We start from the raw sequence: 25,850 nt of genomic DNA, 5'->3' as shown, positions 1-25,850 counted from the left end.
AGCACAGTTTTCTTGTAATGAGCAACAAATGACCCTGTAAGAAAGTGAAACTATAAAGGCCAAATAAACGTATTGTCCTGTATTTTGTCTGACTATTTAAAGTTTATGCCTGGTATAATATGGCATTAAACTAATTACAGCCTGTGTTGTCTAATTAAGCTATCATTGGCCCATGTTGGTAGCATTAAATGTGGTGTCTAATTGCAGCATAATTTGGTAGAATATTGTCTAACTGGAGCATATTTTGGATCTGATATGGCATTGTATTTGATTTCTAATTAAACTATGGTCTTGTAAAACGGAATCTAATAGTGTATTAGGATCCCCTATTTGTTTTCTAATTAGAATGTAATTTGGTACAATAGTGTCTAAGTAGGCATATATTTTGGGTCTAGTATGCAGTTTCTAATTACAGCATAATTTAGGTGTATGGTATCTAATTAGGGTATAACTGCGTTTGTTTACTGTCTAATGAAGAACATTATTTCTAGTTTTTCTCTAATTTGATACAAAGTACATCTTATTAAATCTTATTAGTGTAGTGTAAAGTAAAGTGTGACCAAATATGGTAGTAACATGTGTTTTGTGTGTTTGTAAGATTATTTTGGATGTCAGTGCAGCCAGAGTGTTGTCGGCTCCAGTCAGCTGTTTCAGTAAAAAGCTCCATAAGAGTTTATACAGAAGGCCATAAAAGATGATGCAAAGATGGATTTTTACATTAATCCACATTGGTGTGCACATGGTTTTAATAAATAAGTATGGTGATATTCTATATTGTTCTCCTTGTTAACAGATCTCATGTGCAGACCCAAACCAACAATGAACTGATCTACTAACAAGTTTTTGTGGGTGTCAAAGCCTGATATATCACATTACTCTGTGTCATAGAGCTCTGTATTGTCTAAACTACTAAAGCACATTATTGAGCCACGCTGTTGCACTGGGTGACATGTTCCTTCATGAACACACAAGCTGAAGTTAATTTTGACTCAATCACACACTCAGACACACACTTTACTACTGCAGGAAATACTGACTAGAACATCAAGTGTGTATTCATTTGCTGCTGAAAATAGTCCCCAACAAATGCACTATTTCCTCCTGTTTGTTAAAACAGAGTGACAAGCTGTTTTAGGAAATTCCTTCTTTACACCATTTAGCTAATTTTAGTCATATAAAGCTTTGCTTGTGTATTTTAAGAGGAATTTTCAGTTATATTTTAGTGATGTACAGCCATTTACCACCTATGTGGGAGTGTAAAGGTTTAGCTTTTAGCATCTCCACTCCCTCGTCTTCTTTTCTCTCTGCCTCTGTGTTCATGTTCTTTGATAAATGCTCTTTTTTTCCGTGTAGCTTCATCCTCAGCTTAGAGAAACAAACAGGCGGTGGGGGGGTTGAATGTTCAGCTCTAATACAAAGCATTGTGTGCTTCAGGGAGCTGAGATCAGTCAGTCAGAGCTTTAAGCAGACAGACAGGTACCTCACACACACAGACAGCCGAGCAGTGTCATCATGAAGAAGGGCAGATTATGCTGACACTGTCTGCTGCAAGTAATACACATTAAGACACTTTTCACTTCTACATCAAGTGCACAGAAATTGAGTGGATAACTTTGTCAAATTGACAAAAATTTTCTCACTGTCGTGACATATTTTTATCATCATATTAGCTGCGATGACCACATTTACCCACAAAGACCATTTAAGTGTCATACTGTTATAAAGAACAAAGAGAGTGAGAGAGGGTCAGAGAGGGCGAGAGCAAAAACAATGACACTTAGTTCTTTAGTTTTTGGTTTTCTATGTCAAGGTTTTTAGATCTTGCTCGACATTTCATGGTGATAACACAGTATAAAAGAGGTGATTGGAATTTAATTTGTGGTGTTTCAAAGCACTGAAAAACCTTCATTCATTAGTTTTTACCAAAGGTAGAAAACACTGTAAAGTGTTGATAGTGAGGTCTGTGGGAGTAACCAAGACCTTGTTCATGGAAAAACAAATTACCGTTGAGTGTTTCAAACAAAATTTTTCAATGTTGTGAGCACTTCAAATCAAATTCCATTCCCACTACCAACAAAATTGTATTAGGTGCAGCTGAGGTGGCAGCTGTGGATATCTCAAGACCCTGGGAGATAGAACAAACTGATACTTTAAATTTGACAATTTTAACATGACATATTTACCATAAATATTGCCACTGCGGCTCTATGGGTCATGCTAATGTTGCACTCACCACCATTGTTACAGAGATTTGGGGAAATGGTTACTCGTGCAAAGTGGCTTATATCGGGGCAAGCTGCACGGGCCTCCTACAGCTTTCCATAATTACATGGTTTTTACATGAATCATTGAGATGGGTCTGCCTGCAGGTCTCCTCTGTGGGGACACTTCTGGTGCAGGCTCCACTCTTGGGGCAGCTCCACTGTCAGAATGGGAAGTAAGACATTGGTTTTTGTTTTACACTGCATTAAGAAACGTAGAAGAAGACGCAAGACATGCCCACAGTTGTTACCAACATGGATGTATTCAAGAGACATGTATAGTGGTGACAACTGACTGTGACTTGTTTGGGTTAAAGTAATTAAATAAGGCAATTATGTTTAGTTGTTATAATAGTAGCTATATCAAAGAGATGTTAAAAATGTAGTGTATTGTTGTTGTGAGTTGCGGTCTATGCCTCTGTGTATTCCTCCAGAGTTACCACACTGCATCAGTGTTAGCAGAGTTAGCTGCTGTAGGCTACTGTAAGTCCCAATAAAGCTGTGACTCAGCATTAACTCTGTCTTCTCACGCACACTTGGTATCTTACATGTAGGATTTACAGAAATGTGAGAACATATGGCAATCACAGTAATGGTATTTATTCAATATTACTATGGATAAGACACTGAAAATACATTGTTTTGAGTTACATACAGAGATGCTTTTATTTAGAAGTTTCAAGGAAGTAACCCGCCCTGTGCTTTGTTGCAGCTTTAGATGATATTTGTGTGCAAAGTCGTTCCCTGCTTATTTACTTTCTTTTCAGTAAAACATGAAACAGCATATTGGTGAGTAAAATGTTTAGTTTGAATGACACCCGTTAGATTATTTGAAGCCTCCTCTACACAACAGTGACAGGCGAATGTGTATTATCCAAAACATCAACTGGTCTGAATGTTTTGCTCGGTACTAGCTGTGCTGTTAAAGTAGCTTATGTTATCAGTTTGCGTAAATCTAAATCACTGTACCTACTAAATGTAATCTAGTCCGGCATCCATTATGCCAACAGTGGCTAGTATCAGTGCATTAAGGCAATTTCACATAAACAAAGCAAACTTTTCCATATATACTATATATAATATAAAACTTGTTTTGGTAGATTTCTTATATATCAATAGATATATGTATATAGGCTAGAGTCTTTAAGGGTTGTAAATACAACCAAAAACAGTATGATCAAATAAGCTACTGATTGTCAGCTTTTCATATTAAATTCACCTGATCAGTTAAGTATGTAGTAAATACACTAGTCTGCAAAGAGAAATTATGGCTCAGACATTGCAAATAAAAGGAGAATAGTGTCTGTGAGAGCTGAACAGAGGCTTCAAGCAATAAGCAGTGTTTGTTTAATCAGTGAGCTAGAGGCTATATTTGTTTACGATTCAATCAATAAATATTGCTATATTGACAGTTAATCACTATGTGCTACATGTACAGAATAAATCAATACATTCAGTATTTAAATAATACTGCTACACTGATAGCCTATAATTACTGAATCAATATGTATTGTTATATCGGCAATCACTTTACGTGTTATGCTGACAGATATACTATCACTATATTTAAATAATTCATATGATACTATTACATTACTGCATTAGCACAATTATTTAATATATATCATTGAAAAAATCACATTAAACAGCAACATGTATTTGCCGTGACAGCCAGTAGCTATGTGGTCTTTTTTCCTGACAGCGGAGGTATTGTTTTGTACGTTTTGTTTTATTTTGGTGTTATTTCCTGTTCTGACAGTGGAGCTGCCCTGAGAGAAGAGCCTGCACCAGAAGCGTCTCCACAGAGGAGACCTGCAGGCAGACTGTGTTGGAATTATTTCAGACATTTGTCTCTGAGTCTGAACGAAACACAGAAACTAGCCGCCTGGAACTGCCATTAAGGCTAACTGCATGGGGATACATCCCCAGTGCGTTTCTGTATTTGGTTGCGTTAACTGTTTTTGCAGTGTTTCTGTATTTGGTGGTGTTTTCTGTTTTTGTGGCGTGACGAGTAAAGGAAACAGTGCATGTTATAAGGTTCCTATATTTGTTCTTTGCAGTTTAGAAGTCATTAACCCCAGCTTGAGTTTGAACTTAAGTTACCTTAGAGTGACAGAAAAGAGCCCATTTGAATGAACAAGCATGGTGATATTGTGGGCAAGAGAAACTGAAGTGTGAAGTTTCAGATTACCAGTTAAACCAGGCTTACTTAGAAATATGTATTTGATGACACAGGGTTTAGTTTGACCTAAGTTGCTAGGGACATGTATCTTATCAGACTAAACTTGTCTCAGTCAGCCTAGTTTTCAGGTTTTAACCTCATGTTTAACCAGAGTTAATCCACCAGCCAGGCTGAAACAGTGTTTTCTAGCAGTCACTCAGTATTGTGTGTATAATGAGGACAAGTCAAACTGCAAAGCATGTCAAATTTATCACAATACATCACATGCTGCATTTATTACTTATTGAAAATATTAGGGTGCATTAAAGAGGTTAAACAGTATGTGTGATATGATTGAAAGCCCTGTACAAAGCTAGTCAGGGGACCTTGAGTTGGGATTGTTTTGTCAAACAACTACAGTATTTTCAAGGTCAAGAATTAACTTTCATGCTTTGAGAATTTCATTTCTAGCACAATACAGAACAAGCTCACAGTTAGGCTTCCGTCAGACTTATCATTAGGTCTGAGTTAGTTTAATTCTGGTTCTGTTTGTTAGACTCACTTAAGCCAGGCTTTTCACAATAAACCCCACCTTTCTTAGCTCCTTCCTTGTAAACAGCCATCTGGGTGTGTTATGGACAAACTGGAATCCAATAGTTTTGATTTCCCCCAAAAAAGCTTGTTGGTGTTCAGGCCAGAATTGCTGCTGTGAGAAAAGATGAGTTTTGTTCAGGCAAGACTAGCTCAGAGCCATGTAATCACTGCAGTCAGACCAACATACAGTCCAAAGTAAAAGTCCCAACACAAGTTTCTAGTCATGTGCTAAGTCTATCAATACTGTACATCAGTATGATTCCACATTAGTATATTGTTGCACAGGTCTTTCTAAGTGTTTCTTGGGGTTTTAGGGTGTTGACTATTAACCACAGTGTCCCCAGTCTAGAGGGGGGACGTTTGTTGCACATCATTCCCTATCTATCTCCTCTCATTTCCTGTCATCTCCCTATTGTTTGACTCTCAAATAAAGGCATTAGAAATGCCCACAAAATACATATAAACGGTCCTTTGATGCTTACAACAGTTATGTGACCATAATATATTATTTAAAAATATATATATGATATATACTATATATCTAAAACGATAAATAAGAAATGCAAAGCTTGCTTTAGCTTTAATCAAAAATCCTGCCTAAACCTTTACTGGTTGAACTCTAGAGTGAAAAAAACTAAACATTAGATATGAACTCTGAGTCATGTGGTTACAACCACTGAGACTCCCAGAGGGAGCTTTCAGTGCTGAGGAGAAAACCCAGTGTGATGTATCTGCAAGAGGAACAGAGTTCATCCTCTGTAGTAGCAGCTCACTGACAACTGGTGGCAGTCATGTGCTTCTGGAGCTGCATGATCAACTGTCATATGAATATACAACAATGAAAATAGCCCAGCATCCCCCTGCAGCTCCACACACATACATGCACATACATACAGAGGAACCCACGCACTGACACACACTTTAACACACAAATACATGCTAACATATACATGCATGTACAAATGCACACACCCACGTACACTAACACACACAAGTAGGATTTAGACTCTCATGCAGATCATCATGCTGTGTCGTTGTACAGAGTTTCTTTTTAACCCAACCTTCCCTGGTCTGATTCTTTGCCAAAGCCTCGGCCTCTCCAGCTGGCTGTATCCAAGCAGCCGTGACACTGCAGAGATTTAGGGGATTGTGGGCAAAGAGATGGACACAAGGCTCATTGAAGGAGGAAGATTGGTTCCAATAGGGAGGAGGAGGTCGGGGGGTATCCTCCTTAACCCCCTGTGTTCCTGCTTCAACCTGCAAACACTTAGAGGGACTGTTAACCGGAAGAATCACTGGGCAACCATAAAGCTGCTCCTAATGACACGTTTTTATGTCCACTCTGCCTCTGCAAAGAAGGGACAAGTTTATACCTCGCAAACAAACAGCCACCAAAAATGAAATGTCGATATGTAGGATAATGAACGTGTGAAGAGCAGAGGCACCTTTTTATTTGCAGAAAAAAGTAAACCACCTTTTTAGCCTAAAATTCCCAACATACCCAGGGGAAGCCTTAATATATTGGACACTAGGGATCAGAATTTTCTCAACACTGTTGATCATTATTTGTGCTAATAATTTAAACCCAGCCATGACCAGCTCCAATACTTTTAAAGGCCTGATCTAATCTACCTTTAAGCTGTCTTTCAGTCCTACTCTTACCCAGGTAAGGAGCAAATACTTGGTGTTTTACCCAGCCTTATACTTATACCGTATCAGCTAACTACAGGGGCTGGCCAACTGGCTTGAGAGGCAGTTTTATTTGAATTGCAAAGCCTGCTCAGTAGTCCAGCTGTCATACCTGCTTGTCTAGCTATACTAGTGTTACAAATAGTCACTATCGCAAAACTTTTCCACACCATCCTCTGACCTAATGTACTGTTAAAGTATCTTATCCTCACCTAAGCGAAGAGCAGGTACATGGCGGCCTGACCCAGCCATATATCTACATTGTATTTGCTCAGGAGACATTACAGGACCTGGCTTAATTGGCTTGATAGGCAGCTTCACCTGCTCAGTTGTCCAACCACCACCACTGTATATCTGGTTCCACTAGTCTTACCAACAGCCACTAGTTAGCAACCTCTCTGGTATGAGGACGTATATTGTTAAAGCCAAACAAGAACAACACTGTTACATGATATACCTTCCACTACTGTGTTTTTCACGGAGGACATGGTACTCATGGTAAAAGCTTAAGCTGACATGGTACATTAATAGTCAAGAGTTTAATAGTGTGGTTGAGTCGTGTGTACGCAGTCGCTGCCGTGATGAACGTCCACCAGAGCGAACTCTCCTCAGCAATGAGTTGGTACATGTTATGATGACCATGTTCAGCTGCTCATGTATGACTAGTGCATGTAATGTTGTGGAAACCTGGCATTGCATAGTCGATGTTACGCACTGTGGGATAAAATCGCAGTGAGGAAATCCCCATTCAGTTGTCTCTCGGCTCTCTAAGCTAACTAGCTATCCCAGGGCATCTTCTAACTACATGCTGCTATCTCTCTCCACCTACACCAGCCATGTTACAACATTCCTGTGCTGATCATGCAACTCCCACTGTGAATGTGTGGGACTGCATGTGAAGCATGGTGCCACTATAAAAGGCACCATTAAACTTAAAGCAACTGTTCATTTCATCTGAAGATATGGCACGTTTCCCAGCTGTTGGGGCACTAATCCTCATTCAGGCTAAAGCAGGAGAATCACAATTTTCACCACACAAGATTAGCAATTTTATAGTCATAAAACTGTTGTACTTTGTATTAAAATTGAATCCTTGTGGGGTTGTTGTGTTTGTATTATTGACAAAAGTCACTGAGGCATGAAAGAGCTGAAGGACTCATCTGGACGGCAGCCAGTGTCCATGTTGCTTACATTAATGCTTGTTACACACAAGATGTTACACTTTCGGCGTGTCCTTTAGCAGTGGTAACAGTGACCTAAAAACATGTCTAGTTTATTTTTTGTGATCAGATATGTGTTTTCAGGGAGACATTTTGTTTTTTGTTTCCATATAATTGAGAGTGCTTGCATTAAATCTGTTGTATGAACTTTGCCTTCTAAGGAAGGTACAATTAGCTGTTGTTTTTGTTTTGTTTTTCTTCTGTGATATGATCCGTTGTTGTCTGTTGAAATACCTCGGTGTATTGCCTGCAATTAGTTAATTCTGATAAATATTATGACTAAGCATTATGACATGTATTTTTTAAAATATGTTGATGTACACAATAATAATCTTTCACATTGTAATCCTTTTATTCGTCATCTTTTGCATGTTTGTGCACTGCTGCACATCCGTGTGTGTGTAACAAGCAGAGTGTAGGTTGTGCACCTGCCTATGTAGCTACATATTACTATCTTGATAATGCACCTTAAAATAACAGTGAAACATTGCGCCATTGACTTCAGACCAGGTTTTTGTTGGTCAATAGTGCAATCGCTCTCTGCTGCCTCAAGATAGCAATACACCAACAATGCGCCTGACCACACCTCATTTTAAGACCAACACACCCATGGGCGTTCTGATGGGTGCAAGTGCATTTGCTATTTAAACAACGTGGGCGCTGGACGGGAAAATGACAACTGCGTCAGTCTTAAACTAACAAAGACGCTTGCGTTGTGCTTGGCGCCGCTTTGCGACGGGCGTAAAATAGGGCCCGTAGTGTTCTAATGAAGATGATGTAATCTACTCACATTTTCATTATGATGTTATGAATTAAAAAAAGCTTTAATGGTTACCCCAAGTTTCTTGGTGATGTTCTCTTATTCACATTTCACATTTCTATTGAAATGCCTAAATTAATAATTGATTAGCTGAAATTGTGCGCTTGACTTTGTCATATCCATTTTTTTGCAGTATTAAATCACCTATAAGTTTGGTGGTTGTTTATTGTTATTATTATGACTCATTATTGTCCATTTGGGGTCTTTAGGCTAATTTGGTAATTAACATTGGTAAATAACTGGGTTATCTCATTATGTGATGAATGTTATTTTATTATAATATCACACCACCTAAATATGCAAATATTTTCTTTTGATACCCATTTTCAGTCTCTTTTTAGACTGATTTATACTGATAGCCATGCAAAGCGATGAGTGTTCTTAAAGATACTTATTTTATAAAACAGGACTAAAACACAGCTGATGATTCAACAAGCTAATTTTGTTACTATACATTCTCTTGTGAAGACAATGCCTTAATACAATGACAGAGTACATTTTGTAGTATTAGAAACATGCTAGCCAGATGCATGGGTTTTAGGTATGTAGTGACCCCTGGTGGTTTTAGTGTTAAAGCAAGGTCAGTCGTGTCATCAGTAAATAGCTACCTCCCTTCTCTGTAAAATACCATTGAGCGTTTGGCCATTCAGATATAATATGCAACAAGATGTGGGTGTTGCTGAACACGTTGATTGAGTCACATCCCCTCTGTGTACAGAGAATTGGATCAGCGTAGAGAAAGGACCACTAAGCACTTGTAAATTATTACTTTAATTCTGTTGTAGATCTGTATGAAACAAAGTCTTTTTTAAAGCTAAATGACACAATGTTGACATTTTTAATACATGTACTGTACTCCCTAAAAGCCAAAACTACATACATGGTTAAAAGTGGTTTAAGACCAGAATCTGACTTTTTGACATTGATTTTTACCATATTGTGCCATAGAAATGTTTATTTTTGTAAACACAGCATGCAAAAGTTATACTAACTACATAACAAATCTGAAATCCAAGCCAAACAGCATTACTGCAGTCTGGCTTGCAATCTGTGGTTGCTATGTCAAGTAAAAGAACAGCTAGCATTACCTAAAGCAGAATTTACTTACTTTTTCCCCCAACTGTTATCTGTAATAAAAATATCCATTTTGATGAACCACCATCTTGTTCTATCATTCCATATGAATAAGGAATGTAGCTAAATCCATGATGGGGGAATAAAAAAAACAAACAATAACTAAACTAGTCCTGCTAAAAGGTAACTAAGTAGCAGCTGCAACTGCCATCGCAGCTTTTAAATCACATATACAGTATAAATGCATTTAATTGTACACTAATTTATTAAATGATTATAAATATTTGGCACAGTAATAGTAGACAGACAGACACATAGAAAACATAGCATTTACTCCCTATGAACTGATTAAATAATCAAAATAACGTTATTTTCTTAAACCAACCAGTTAAAAGGGACAAGAGAGCAGAAAGAATACATTTCGTTTGTACATATTGTACATTTTCCTTTTGTATTCCTCAAAGACAGAGTGCATTATCTACATTTTTTGGGTGTATGGTCTGTATCGTCAGGGGTAAAATAATCTGCCTAAAAAGTCAGAAAATGAAACAATTACAACTTGTTATGCAACAATATTTGTCTGTCAGTACATTCTGACGTCCAAACTCTGTTTGTGGCTCTCAGCTCCAAGTCCACTGGTTCCTACTGAAGACTGAAATCTTTCAAAACAGCGTACACTTTTTTGTTTCATATTTCAAAAAGTAAAGTAGTTTTCTATAATAGGAATGGCACTGAAGTTTTTTGTAAACACACCTCAAACAGAAGGAAATGATGTATTTGTTGGGGACTATTTTCAGCAGTGGATTCATTAATTAAATTTCTGCCTTTTGTAGGGCTGTGTAGATAACAGTGGGAGACAATTACTACAATTAGAATGCAAAAACAAAACCAGAAAATATTTTTTTTGGATTCTGAATGAATGAATAATTTTTATTCAAGTACACCCAAAGGTGTCCAGCCCACTTGGGCTTACATGAGGAAAATAAGCAAATACCAGGTACTGTATACAGTACATGTATAGGACTGTAGTACAAACGTTTTTTTGCAACACCATGAAATATACCATATCCATGTTCATTTGATGTTTTGAGTGACATCAGCATGCAGCTGAGAGGTTTACTGCCACAGGGACTGGTACAGTATGTTGTCTCCCTTAAACCACAGGGGCTGTATGTACATCACCCTCAAACAAAGTGCTTACCTTTGTACAAACACAGACTCCCCCCTCTGGCCTTAAATTCTATTATGTTTCAGGAAGGAAGTGGGAAGAGGCGTTGAATATGGAGGAAGCAAAGATGGGAGCAGCTGTGTGCCTCCCTCTCCATGAAGCCTTGAAGAGTTGGAGACAGAGTGGGAGAGAGTGATCAAAAGAAAGACAGAGAGAGAGACAGACAACAGAGGGACATGGTGGAGGATGAAGGCGGAAAGGTTAGCATTGTGAGATGATTAGCATATTGCTACAGGGAGTGAGTTGCTTTTCTTGCCCTGTGTGGTGGTTACACTTAACAAGGAGCATGTATGCTTTGTTATTTGTAAGTGTGGTTCAGGGACACATAGTTTAATGCAGTTTTAAAAAAAAAAAAATATTAGCAGTGACAGTGTATGGTCATGGAAATGTGCTTCAAGTTATGTTCCATATGAGAGAGGCCTTTAAAAAACACTAACAGGCCATGGCCCACAGTTTAAAACACTTGAATAAACTCAGCTCCAGTACAGAGTTTCACTGATGAAAATCAATATCATATTTCTTGCTCCTTTTTTGCTGTATAAATTAAACCTAATGTGGGTTATAGAGCTCAGCACTATGAATTAACTGAGTATTTACATAAAGAAAAGATTGGAAGTGTTGGAAAATGTTGTGTTGAAGCAAAATATTCATGACATAAACCCTGTTTGTACTGCACAAGTAAAAAAATGAGCTGGGAAAGATACTGTTGAAGGTACAAATGTTGTAGCAGCACAGAACACCCAGCACAAGTGTATATTTAATTCATTCACATATTTTCATTGGTGGATTAAGCTCCAAGAATTCTAGATATTCACTTCCCATCATGCAGTTAAGTTCTTTTCATTAGACACCTCTCTGCCTAGTAAATGCCTAAGTCTTTTAACCTCCACACCGCTAATTTTTTACACAAGCTTTCTTGAAAATGTTATCGTTTTTTCAGATTGATGGTTGGCTTGTTGACTCCCATTATTCAACGTCAGTTCGTTGCTGTCAGTGTTACATGTATGCAAGTTTAACCGGTGTGAAGAAAATCTCATGATAGACATGTAGGAAACATCCAAAGTACAGTATCAGTATCTGTCACTGTTATCATTTGGAGCCCTTTCACATCAGTGGGGCCCAAGAAAGTCTCAATCCAGCCATTTAGGAATTCACCTCTTAAATCTGTTTTTTGTGGTGCATTTGCACAGGATAAATGAAATGTGTGTTTGTGTCCAATTTACTGACCAAATCCCACCAGAGTTATATTATCAGATCAATAACATCAGAGGAATATGCAGCCCTCTTTACAAAAAGGAGTTCTTTGCTTTGCAAAATATATATTGGGGGTAACAGGATCTCAACCCAATTGAGCACCTATGGGAGATTTTGAACTGACGTGTTTGACAGCGCTCTCCACCACCATCATCAAAACACCAAATGAGGGAATATCTTTTGGAAGAATGGTGTTCATCCCTCCAGTAGAGTTCAGAGACTCGTAGAATCAATGCCAAGTCATATCGAAGATGTTCTGGTGGCATGTGGTGGCCCAACACCTTACTAAGACACTTTATGTTGGTTTTTCCTTTAATTCGTCACCCATCTGTAGGTCATGCAGGGTGGTCAGGGGCATGGGTGGACATACAAAACCCAAAACTTCATGTCCTGTGTCCCACTTGTTGGTAGGTTCAGGCAACTAAAATACTTTACTTAGGTATGGGAAAGAGACTGGTTTGATATAGAGACTCTGATTTCCTCCCTTGCTCTCCTTGTTTTGGCGCACTTGCTGAAGCGACTCTTGGGAGGACAACCATATACATACTGTATGTTCTAGGTCACTATAGGGATATTAATATCATGTAATATTAAACAGTGCTTTTTTATTAACTTTTCAGTACTTGATAGTGTTTCCTACACTATACTCCTTTAACTTTTTATTCAGTCCCTCTGAATAATATAACACATCTCCTGCTGCCCTCATGAAATGTATTAGGCCCCAAGAATTTTAACGTTTCGGCTTAGAGTTTCCTAAACATAAACATAACCACCAAATAACCACAAAAAATGTAATCCAGGTGGTCTTATTATTTCTTACAGAACGTATTTGATTATAAAAATGAGTTTTATATAAAATCTATTGATATATAGTAGGTACTTAGTAGGGGATTTTTTTACTTTATAGGTCACATGACATGACAGATTCACATAGGACTGAGAAAACAGATGACCTCTGCAATTATTAAAAATCACAGGCCCCCAGTTAATATTATTCCTGTGTGAGTGGGGCTGTATTCTCCAAAGAATGATGGTGAGTAGTCTCCTATCTTCAGTCTCTGTATTCACGGCCCTCAGGGGAACTTTGTCCACATCGCTTCTCCTGATAAAAGGCAGGGAAATTCAGAGCAGAGTTGCGTTTTTATCACTTTAGAGATAGAAAACACAGAGTAGTGACAGACTGATGCTGTAGAATTCTCTGTGCTCCAACATGGTAAGAAATCATTCATTTATGTTGAGAAATAGAGCGATCACACTGATTTCATTTCAACAAAAGCAGATCACATTTGGGTGAGAAAATGGATATTCCCTGTTGCACAGTGCTCTCGCATATTTTCCTCCTCGTCTTGTTCAGTCTACTCTGCTGAGAGGGAGCCTTCGGAAAAAAAAAAAAAAAACACTATTACTGAACGAGCCACCGGAGAACATTTCCCCAGCTAATACCAGTGCTGCTCTATCACGTTTTTGTCCACACATGACCGACTACATTTGTCAATATGTGCAGTGAAAGCAATTGTAGTTTCATTGTTTCTAGAGTGACATTTTGATAGACTGATGTTAGTTGCTCGCCGGGTTTCACTCACCATTTTCTTTTATCAGCATTGATTTTTGCACTCCACCCCCGGCTGACTCCCTCACCTCCCAAGGGGTCAAGGGTCAAAGAGGAAAGCATTATTTCTTATCAGTCTGAAGGATGCAGTTGTTCATGGCAGATAAAAAAAAGACGACTATTAAGTGCAAATGAAAAGGGTAATGAAAGAAAAGAAAAGCGTAAGTTTAATGGGCTTCAGTCAGGATATCGGGACCAGAGCTTCCTTTCACGCCCACAGTTGTGACGGATGATTATTCCACCTTTCCATCTTACTCACATGCAGTGAGGCTTTTTTTCTCATCTCTGAAGCCAGTTTTACTGTCACTGTTACATTAATGCAAAACCTGTGATTCACATATTTTTAATACTGAACAACACACAATGTACAACATCTTCCCCCTTTTTCTTGGTTTCTGAACAGAACTAATGACACACTGCAGATTGCTTCACCTCTACCCCCACCCACCGCTCCTCTGTTCTAATCCAGTCACAGGTCTTCTCTGGCTGTCATGGTCTTCTCCGGGATTGGCAGTTTAATTAACCTTATATCTGCGTGTGCTGCTGGAACAGCTACTTCTCTCTGCACAAGAGGATGTATGTGTGGGAGCTGTTACCGTCACGTCTGTTACATGAAAACCTGTGAGCCATTAAAGATATACCAACACCCAAATCCAGAAGATTTAAAGAGCATTCCAGTGGTTTTGCACAATCTGTCCAATAAGTCCTCAGTGATAACAGCTTACATTACCATTTCCTAATTCATGCAAGCGGTGCTGTAATTTTTAAATGAGTTTTTTCTAACTTCCAGGGGCCCATTTGTTTCAGTGATGTGAAGGTCTGATGACAGAGCTTCTTTGTTCTGCTGCCACACAGCACCATATTTATAAGCTATGAAGTTTGGAAACTCAACAGAAAATAGTAATAATTATCAGACATAAACATCATAAAAAACATATTTTTTTACAATTAGTTGTATTGAATGTTCTATGAAAGTTATTTTGCTGACCTTAGAGTGGAAGATGGTTTTAGCTACGACAGCACATAAACACACCATTCCTCTACGTCAAACTCAGATGTGAGCTCTCATTGGATAAGAGCTGGAAAGTCTGCATACCAGTTAATAAACAAACAGCAGTTAGCAAAGAAGTAAATCTGCAAAGTAGTGACAGCAAAAATGAAGATGAAGAGCTGTTAGGAAGCACCATCTCCCACCTTTGGGAAGGTGGACATTCTCTTACACAAAGTTTCTTGGTTTTCATTATTTAATTTATAGTCACAATGTCAGTTGCCAAAGACATATAATTTTACTTAGCATTGGATTTAAGTTTATTTCTTAAAGAATATGTATGTATAAAATATGGGGGGGTCTTCCTCAAGCTCGGGTCCTCTACCAGAGGCCTGGGAGTTTGAGGGTTCTATGCAGTATCTTAGCTGTTCCTAGGACTGCACTCTTCTGGACAGATGCCTCAGATGTTGTACCTGGAATCTGCTGGAGCCACTCTCCCAGTTTGTGGGTCACAGCCCCCAGTGCTCCAATTGCCACTGGCACCACTGTTGCCTTAACTCCCCACATTTCTTCTAGCTCCTCTTTCAGCCCTTGGTATTTTTTGAGCTTCTTGTGTTCCTTCTTCCTGATGTTTCTGTAGCACACCTTTAACACTGCTTACTTTGACGCAGAAGGTTGGGGGTTTGATTCCTGGTCAGGGCGGGGTAACACATATTCAGTGTGGACCCTTAGGCAATACACATATAAAAGACACAGTGTTCTCAAAGCCTTTGAGAACTAACTTTATAAGGCGATAATGCCTGCTGCCCCCATGTGGCAAAAAAACCAAAACAATTAATTAATCTTAAAACTTTGCTCAAGGGTCATTTTGGCCCTCAGGCCAAATGTACACAAAAACATCTGAATCCAATTGGCAGATACCATGGTATTTACTGAACATGTTCATATTGTCCAGAGAGCGAGCCCTTTCCATCTTGGACATTTCCTCAACTTCCCTGTAGGACTACCTCCAGGTTAAATTGGATTTTTGTGTTTTTGACTGTGGATATCGATGCTTCCCAAATGAATCCTAATGTGTCCGGTGACTTTCTTTAGTTTTACACTGCCTAGAGGCAAAAATGTTCAATTTGCACACAAAAAAAACCTTAACCCCAATCTTAAAGTATAGTGATTTCTATTATTTGCCGAACACATTCATGTTCCCAAGTGCGCAACACCTGATTGCTTCAGTTAAGTGCCAACCTTTCCGTCAGATTTTAGACTTTTAGCCACCTCACAGGTAAGGTCTTATCTTGACGGAAAACACTTTTATTATTCCCATTTAAGACTCTGCCCAAGATCAGTATCTCTTAGCAACATCATCCAATTACCATTCATAGCTCCATGAAGTCATTAACAAACAGTCAGATGACCTCAGGAAACCAGTGTGCAGTAAGTGAGGTGGTTATTCCCTTCCTGGTAGCTGGTAGAATATTCGCCTATGCTGTGAAGATACAGAGACACAGAAAGACAAATGAATTAACCTGTATATACAGTATAATGTAATACACCATGGACAGAGTGGTGATAGAGAGATCAGAGGAAAAAAGAAGAGATGGCAACCGTCTGTGCCAGGAATGCACTGTGAAGAAGATCAACATTCATTACAAAGATGTTTCAACAGATGAGTCTTTCCAGGCTATAGTACCCCAGGCCCAGTTCCTACCTTATCAAAAATGAGAGAGAGAGATGGAGAAGGAGAGAGTGAGAGGGAAAGCAAGAAAGAAATATCTCTGTAATTAAACCACACTGGCTCTTAATTAAATATTGTGTGGTTTAATTAGCTAAATTATCTCTGAAGCTAAATCCATCTTTACAGATGTTCCATCAGAGCAGGAGGGAGTCGGGGAGAGGTCAGGGCTAAAGAACCAGTCATCCATTGCTCAAATGTAATTTCTTTGTATTGTCCAGAATACTAGTATTTCCAAGTGGTATTATTGTTTGCGCCGCTGTTGCAAAGACAATCGGATTGCTTTCCATTTTCCCCAGAGCCTAGCTCTGTGAAGAAATGATCAACACCACTTTGGAATAAGAGAGAAAAAAGACGCATGTTCACTGAGGAGGTAAATTGAAATGGTCACAATTTAATAATGAATTGCGGGACGGGCAAAAGCTATTGTAATGATGTGCATTGTAAAGTAATAATAATAATATTTTGATTTAATAATAGTTTGAGTAACGTTATTGCTTCACATTAACAAGTAACTACAGCAGGAGTTGGAGTTGGGGTGGAGGAGGGAGTAACGTTAGAAGAAAACATTGATTGACATGATTCATATTTGTTCATATAATCTAATATGAACAAGTAGATCAGCCTGACAGGGTACTGATCCAGTATATTATGGCTGTGGGGCTGGTAGCTTAACTTATTTCTAGAGGGTGTTCTTCCCGTTAGCTACCATAGCTAACCGGAAGAAAGACCTCCAGAAATCAAAACACAAATTTATTTAGGTAGTATACTCAATGCAACTAAAAAGCCTGTGCAATATTCCACATTTATCATATAGCAATAAGATAATAGAAAGAGGTTGGCCACCTAACTAATTATTATGAGATATAGCTACCAATAGCTACTGGGGAAAACAAAAGCATTATCCTCTTCGTCTTTTGGTTGTTCAATGGTTGATGCACTACCTTTGTGCTGTAAATCAAGCCTTCATTTTCCTGGGAGATTGTACCCGGTGACAGATAGAATTGCATACTGACAGCGAGGCTTATAGAGAACAATCTAAACGCTGATAGTGTCATAATTCTATAGCCATTACACTGTGCAATCAATATTACTTCATAATGATAAGTTAAAGCAATAAAAATGTTATATTACTATTTTAAGGGGAATAGAAAATATAAGGCAATTAGAGGACAGGTTGTTCTTCAGCACCTGATCTGACAAAAGGTGACTAAATGTGAGTTGGTAGATACGGGGGAGGGAGGGATGACGGGGGATAATTCAGAATCAGTTAGGATCACTGCTATCAAATATCAATTGCAGAAACCCAACACAGTGAAGCACTGAGGGTGTATAGTGGCTGGCTGAAGAAGACAGCAGTTTGAATGCTTCCAAAGGGTGTGAGGGCCTAGGATCAGTCTGTAGGTTTGCCAGTTTGCTTGACACTTTAGTCCAGAGTGTGATATCATACAACCTACCAGCCAGATTATTAGATATTCATTGTTATGATTTTGAGGAACCTGTGATCCTTCCTTTCCTGTTTGACTTCACGTATCAAAATCTAATATCTAATAACGGAAATCAAAACCAACCCTATCAAGACAACTTAATGTAGTGTAGGGTTTTCTAGAATTGTCCAGTTTCAATGATGACTTTGGTGCAACCATTACTTACTTCTACAACATCTTTTGCATGAGTAAGGTTTGACCCCCTGGTGGTCTAGGAGTTTTAAGGCACTGACCTTGAGCCTTTGTTGACCTTTGTTGCATGTCATTCTCCATCTTCCACTCATTTCCTGTCATCTCTCTTCTGTCAGCGCTCTAATAAACATATAAAATGCCCAGAGTTGTGTCAGCATGCAGTGATGTCAAGACAATGACAGTGTTTGGGCTTATGAGAGTGGGAGTGGGAGTTTTGACAACAGTCATATGCCGTTGGTGTGTGTTAACCTTCACTTTTCTGCTTGCCACAAAAACTTCACAGTACTTTCTGGTTTGGCACTGAACATTAACAATGGATGTAATCCATGTGCTGCAGATTTGTCCCAAATGAACATAAAGCTGTGCAGATATTGTGTATTTTTATTAATCTTGTACACTGTGTGAACTCGCACTGCACATTTTAATCTTCCTTTCTGCACAGTCCAAACCTGCGACTTTAGTGTTCACACTGTACGGATCAAGTGATTGGCCACAACGTGATCCACACACCCAACATAAGCATTGAAACCCCTGGTTGGTTTTGTCCAGTGACAATTCCAATAAAGTTTATTTAAACAAGACAACTTTGTGTTTGTGCAGCTCTACTTTAAATGCAAAAAAATAACATGTAGCTGCAGATGGCTGGAAGATGCCACCAGTATGTTTGTACTGATGCCAAGTTCATTGTATATCACAGCAGTCTCAGTCAGACTACAGTTTAACCACAACATGTCAAATATCCTCCAAAAACATTAAAACAAGCTCACGACAGTTTGAACTGTATCTTTTGACTGCAGCCTTGTGGGAAATCTGATCTCAGAATGAGAAACAACAGATTGTCTCCATTCCTCCTCCGTCTCTCTCTCCTTCTGTAATTACTAACAGAAAAAAATTGTTGTGCTGTGTGTGTCAGTAACAGATTAAATGAACAATTGAAAATGAATTTTGAGTCAACTGTCAATGAATGTAGGCATTTATATACATACATAAACGATTTTCATACAAGGTCCTGCATAGACACACACATCAGCTAGAATGGCAGCTGCAATAGAGCCAATTTTTCATTGCTGTCCAAAAACTGTTTAACATGTGAAAGAGCCGTAGCATGTTCCTGTATGAATGAGATTTATTTTATTGAGATTTATTTTGTAGATTATCTTCATTTACAGATAATTTTGTGATGGTGGATATAGTTCAGGGAATTTTAACTATACATGCTGCACATTACAGAGTTTAAAATGTTCTTTCCTTTGTGGCTGCTACAGCTGTCATTAAAGTTGACCAAGTTGCATTGAGGAAATGGTTGCTGTGCTTCTACTTTTTCTCATGATCTGAAATGATTTGTAATACACAAAGAAGCTAAGAGTTACATGATATTATATTCATCCATTATATTCCATGTAAAGATGAACATGGCCAGTGTGTTAAACAACCGCACAACATTCTCTTTCATCTCTGAAATGAACTGATCAGCACAAAACTACCAATGCTTGGGGTTTGGCTGGTGGAGTTTCGCCATTTAAGATTCTGACAGTTCGCACTGTGACTGTCCCTTCTTTGTAGCATGTTTGTTACAAAATAAAGGCAAATGTCTGAATAAAATAATTAAAAAAGTACCAAGGGTGTGCACTCTAACCCAGAAAGAAATGACTGAACCTAACATTTACAGAATAGAACCGAATCCATAAATTTTGCACATGTGGGAAGGAAAAAAAATGATGAGATCCAATGATCATCATCTCTTGTTTTTTCTCTCCTTGTAAGCACAGAAGAAAATGTATCCTGGCAACTCCAAACTAGTGCAACAAAAGGTCACGCTGGACACACATGAGTGACTCACTCCCATAAATTATAAATAAATCATCCCAACGATAATCTGCAGAATTATAGGCTACAGTAGCAGTTAAGTGCCATCTCCTATGTCATCTTAAACATATGCATGTTCTATTATGGAAATTATATTACAATGGTTTGAATATAGCCACTGTTCCCGTGCATTTGTCTCTACAACATATATTAACTAATTTGAGAAGTGATGCAGCCATCCATGTGCAGGGGCTCTACTGTTTTCTGTCCTTCTCACAGCAGCTTATTTTGAGACCCGGGGTAGTAAATATCTATAATCCCTGACTGCTCAGGACCTCAGTCCCTGCCCGAGGGATTAAAAACGCACAAATACTATGCTGTATATTATTATGTGCAAATAAAGGTATTCAAAAATTGAATTGAAGGACGGTCACTTAAATGAAAATAGATGTGAACTAAGGCCTCGTTGAATAACATCTCTACAAATAATTCCACAAAGATGGGAATATGTCATCTCATATCGACCATTAAGTATTGAAATTATAGATAGGAGCATTTTTTTGCTATTCAAGCAAATTAAACAAAAACAGATATACGGTCAGCAAATACACTGTAAATTACTTTATGATTGCCCTAGACAAATCCCCCAGCAAATAATATCCTTTTTATGCATCCAAAATTTTGATAGCATTTTGTTGATGGAGCTAATTTAAATTCTGATTGGGTGAAGGTCCCTGCACTAGATGAGCAGATTGAAGCAAATAGCAATGGATTCAATCTGCCTAATTTTGCAGGCTGTAAATGAATGCAAATGAGATAATTATGGTCTAAAAGTCAAGTTTCTGTAAAAAGCTGCGAGTGCTCTGAGTGCTCTGATAAAGTATGCAGACACACCTGAGTCAATGTAACAAACAATAAAAAGACATGTCCCTGTCTCCCCAAAGAAATAAAATCTGCACACAGTGTATAACAGCATTATATAAAATTTATTACAGAGAGACCTCCAAAAACTCATTTCAGCAAGGAGTTGCCATCCCCTTTCATTGTATTTATGAGGTGAAACATGTCCTGTTAAACAAAATGCTGTATATTATTTCCCTCCCTTCCTGACTATATGCTGGCTTGCGTCTGCCCTTACCTCTTTCCCTTCATTTGGCCCTCCTGGTGTGCAATCCTGATCATTTTTAACAATGTGTCTAGACACTTGCCTTGTGAGTGTGTCAATGGACGTCTTTTCTGCTCTCAGGGGGGGCTTTACTCACTGCAGTGCTTCTGAAATCCCAATAGGTTACCTCTGACAAGCTGACCCACCATGGATTTTTCTTAGTCCCTTGTTGGTAGCTTAAAAGCTGTTCTTTTTCCTCCTTACCATCAAAGATGAAGTAGAAGCCAGAGGACAAAAGCTAGGGAGGGCCATTCTAACATACATGTCAAGACAGGTCAAACCTTGTAAGAGTGGCGATTTGTTTTCCTGATGACTGACATGACCCCTCAGCTTTCTCAAACAAAGCCCGCTGGATTTAGATGGATGTCAGAGTGTGTCTGCAGACACATACAGTGGGCAGAGCAGTTCATCACAGTTTCTGCACATCAGGCTTTTGATGGAAGAGTTTTTGCATTTCTGTAATTATTATGAATGAGTCCTTTAACTTACTTTAAATAGTTATAGAGTATGTAGGCAGCAGCGTAATTTGACAGATAATTAGCAGCAATTATCCTCACAGTTAGCTGTGGAAACATCACAGAGAGCAATATAAAACATACAGAAATGACCAGCTTTAAGATAATTAACTCCAGTAAACCAGATATACAAAGCGAGATTACATCATTCATTAAATAATCCATACTTCAGTGAAACTGTCCAGAATTTACACATTGACTTCTGAATGATTTTAATGTAGGGTTTCCTGAAATCAGTAGGCCTACTTTAACTTAGTAACTATTCAAATATTTTGACAGTTCATTCTTAAAGTCATGAAAGCTCTGGAACAAATGAGTATGTGGACCTTGAGTGGTTGTTTTATTCAACTTCATACAAGTGAAGCTTTGGCAAAGGAAAATCTCTATCATCTCTCTCTGCCTTAAATACCATGTGTGATGTTAGGAGAGGGGAAAAAGTGTGTAATTATTGTTGCAACTATTTGTTGATTCTATGCCCACCCACTGGCTGAATGCTGGTCTGACCTTATGATGGAGAAAGGAGACATGATTTCCATTCACTATAAATAGGTATAAATTTGGGTAACAGAACAACGACTGAAAAAAAGAAAAAAAACAACTAAAGGAGCCTTGAGGAGGTTGCCTCCACAAGTGTGCCGACAATGTATTGTCAGAAACAATCTTTTAGTTGTCGTCTTGTTTAGGATGATAGACTATTCAGCAGGGTGAAACAATGTAATCAAGGTTTAAGATCTAGGAATATCTTGTTGCATGGTTGTTTCAGGTATTCTTCTATTATACTCTTTTTACTATGTTATTTAGTAAGTTACTTTTTAATTTGTCATTTAATTGTCACTGCAAGTCAGTTAGATTACACCGTCAACATCTCATTTACATTAACACACACACATTAACCTGCCCTCTCATCCTCATTTACATTTATACCCACCCACTCCCCCTTCCTTTACATCCTCACTTACATTTACACACATACTAAAGCTGAAATTATAGTTGCCATGTCCGCGAGTCCGCGAGGGTCTGCTAGGGTCCACGTGACGTAAATTTTGTCATCAGATGGCGAGCGTGTAGGCTCTGTATGGACATCTGCGTACCTGCGATTTGTTGTGTCCGCGCGGTCACAACGCTGTGTTCCTGTAGACAGCGATCTACTGCGCACGTGTGGAACGAGTCCTCCACGCGGACCCCAGAAGGTAGAAGAAGAACACATCAACTATCCGTCCGTGGTGTCCGCAGCCGTCCGTGTGCGCGTCCGCTCGGGAGTATAAATGAAGATTTACCCTCCCTCACCTCTTCAGACCAAATCACAACACATATGAATACACATTTATAAATATGTTGAATCCTTTATTATTCTACTTATATTAATCATCACATCTTTTATTATTCTTCTTATATTAGAGCTCTACAGGCGGCAGATTAATGAACGTGCTGTCGCCGCCGTCCTTCTTCCTGCCTCATAAACAACCTCTTAACGTGGAGTTCAACATGCAGCACGGCACAGTGCATGCGACGCGGTGGCGTGCGCCAGGGGCTGCTCTCGGATTCGCGCAACAGTGAACACTGCTGTTTCCGTTTGTTCTATTTCTCTGTCACTTCCACTTTCCCATGCTATGAAAAGGCCTTCATTCTCAATTCAGACAACATCATACCTGACCAATAATCTTTCTACTCGCGTTCCTCTAGCCAATCAGACCCTTAGTTCTGCTCTTTAAATATTGTTGCAGTTCTGTACTCTGTCTTGTAGACCTACATGCTACAATGTCTAAAAACTTGTCTGTGCACTCTGTTACTTACTATTTCAGTATATCCGATTCCGTCTTTTGTGGATGAGGCAGAGATCATTGAAGAAAATCCTGCTGATACTTGACGCATTGTGGCGGGAATCATAAGACGTACCCTTGCTGTCTCCCTCTACACCTCTCAGGTGAATCCTCTGCACAACAGCTGCCACCATCTTGTCATGATGGCACTCCAAAATCCTGTAAAGCAACCAGCAAGCATGGAACCGCTTGAGGGGATCACTGTCAGTCAACCTCTCCATGGCCCAGACTGCCTTCCAGTTCTCGGCTCTGACCGCCCCTTGCTGCTCCTACTCTGTTCTCTCCCTTCACCTTTTCAAGCCTATTGCTGGGGCCTCAGGTGCACATATTAACTAAAGAACAAATAGCCTATGCAGCATATTTTACGAAATTGAATACACTAACCTCAATTTCTTTCCTCATTTAAGCACATTTCGCATCGCCAAATGTCAATTCACCTATCTGGGTGGCATATCAGCATAAGTTGAATTCCAAATTCTATTTCACAGTCAGCTAAACTTTGGACATAGCAGCCCAGAATTCTGGTTCCTAAAGCTTTGGTTCTTGTTGAACAACTTCCATCCATCCATCCAAAAAAAAAAATATCTATAAGTGATTTTCTCAGACGAGAAAATGCTCAGCCCCGCTAATCTGGAGTTCCTCTCGAAAGTTGCAAAATGAAAGTTGTGCACTACGACGTACAACAGCAAGTGAACGCATCACCAGTCAAAGGCAGTATAACAGTAACAACCTCACTGTTCAAAGGTATGTATCACTGTTCAAATGCATTCCAGATTGTACAACAGTAAGTGAATCCATCACTGTTCAAACATATTTCAGTTCATACATGCATTTCAGCACGCACATCAGTTCAATCAGGAGAGACAAGAGAGAAAAGACAGTGTTTATTATAACATATAGAAATGTGATCTAAGTAGTCTTTGGTGCATGGACTCCACAGGAACATCATCCCTGAGCAGCCGCAAGATTGATCCCCCATGGCGTCCAGACACTGGTGGTGGTGGCTGATGACTTCTGATGAGACTGATAATCCTGTGGAGACTAGGCGGAGATGGGGAGGTGGAGGGGCACAGATAACAGCTACACGCTGGACTAATTCAGAGAGAGAGACCTATTTAAAAAATCAGCAACCAGATGATAGACTAACAATTAAGGTGTGTCGCTGGGCTATTGGATAGATGTGACCAGCCTATGAACAGCTGGTACTCAATCTATGCCTCCAGGCAATGACAGCTAAGAAACAGAGTGAGCATGCGTGAGAGATGAGAATGACAGGATGGTATGAGAAAGAAAACTACAGGCCTAGGGTATACAAAAAGATAGTCTTCCTGCCTGAACTTTTACTAAGCTCCTTTAAGTCAATGCATCGCTGTTCAAAGGGATTTCTTTATGCACATCAGTAAGTGAATGCATCACTCTTCAAATGTATTTCAGTATGTGCATCAGTAAGTGAATGCATCACTGTTCAAATGTATTTCAGTATGTGCATCAGTAAGTGAATGCATCACTGTTGTTGTGTCTCACAGTCCGACCACATGTTTCAACACTCTAAGAAACAAAGGAAGTCCTTAAGAAACTCAATTTCCCAGAGTGCTTGGTTGTTCGAACCCAAGTGTGAACTCCATCCATGGACCAAGGCTAACAAAACTAGAGGTTCCCCTCTCCTCTGTCTCTTTTCTCCTCACGGCTATATTATATTATAACAGCTGGATACCAGACTAAAAATGGTGCCCATTCAGACCTATAGGAATTGTTTGGTTGGCGCATACGGCAAAAAAAAGTCTCTAGCCTCCAGATTTGCTTCCGCATTGTGCGGCCCACTGAATATGCACAGTAATGTTTCCTCTGATTGATTAAAATTATTTAATTAATCAGTCTTATATCTGAAAATCATGAACTCTGAATACAGTAACCTCCATCTCTGATATGAAGGACCAAACAAATATGACTTCACTATAAATCAAGATATTTATTTAACTACTAAGGAACAGAGATGAATGGGAAACACTATGCATATATATATATATATATATATATATATATATATATATATATATATATATATATACAACGAATGAATGAATGGATGCATGAGTGAATGGGTAAATTAAATTAACAAGTTATTGCTGAAAGAATGAAGGAATTAATGAATGAATGTTATCAAAATTGAGTCAAAAACAATGAGGGGCCAAGGCTTTAACTACAGCCAATAAAAATTCAATTTTTCAATAGCTCTTG

General features: G+C 38.8%; 1 long non-coding RNA gene across 1 annotated transcript; it reads right to left on the bottom strand.

Moving 5' to 3' along the window:
• Nucleotides 1–13,196: 13,196 nt before the first annotated feature.
• Nucleotides 13,197–24,103, bottom strand: LOC121905944. The gene is made up of 5 exons (XR_006098498.1): nucleotides 23,587–24,103; nucleotides 18,281–18,426; nucleotides 16,269–16,381; nucleotides 13,885–13,939; nucleotides 13,197–13,676 (listed from the first exon to the last, which is right to left on the bottom strand). It is a non-coding gene; the product is annotated as an uncharacterized LOC121905944 (long non-coding RNA).
• Between the last annotated feature and the right edge of the window lie 1,747 nt (nucleotides 24,104–25,850).

This window comes from Thunnus maccoyii, chromosome 10 (assembly GCF_910596095.1).
Source record: "Thunnus maccoyii chromosome 10, fThuMac1.1, whole genome shotgun sequence".
Taxonomy (NCBI): Eukaryota; Metazoa; Chordata; class Actinopteri; order Scombriformes; family Scombridae; genus Thunnus; species Thunnus maccoyii.
Note: the sequence above shows the minus strand (reverse complement) of the source record. Positions and strands in the feature narration are given on the sequence as shown.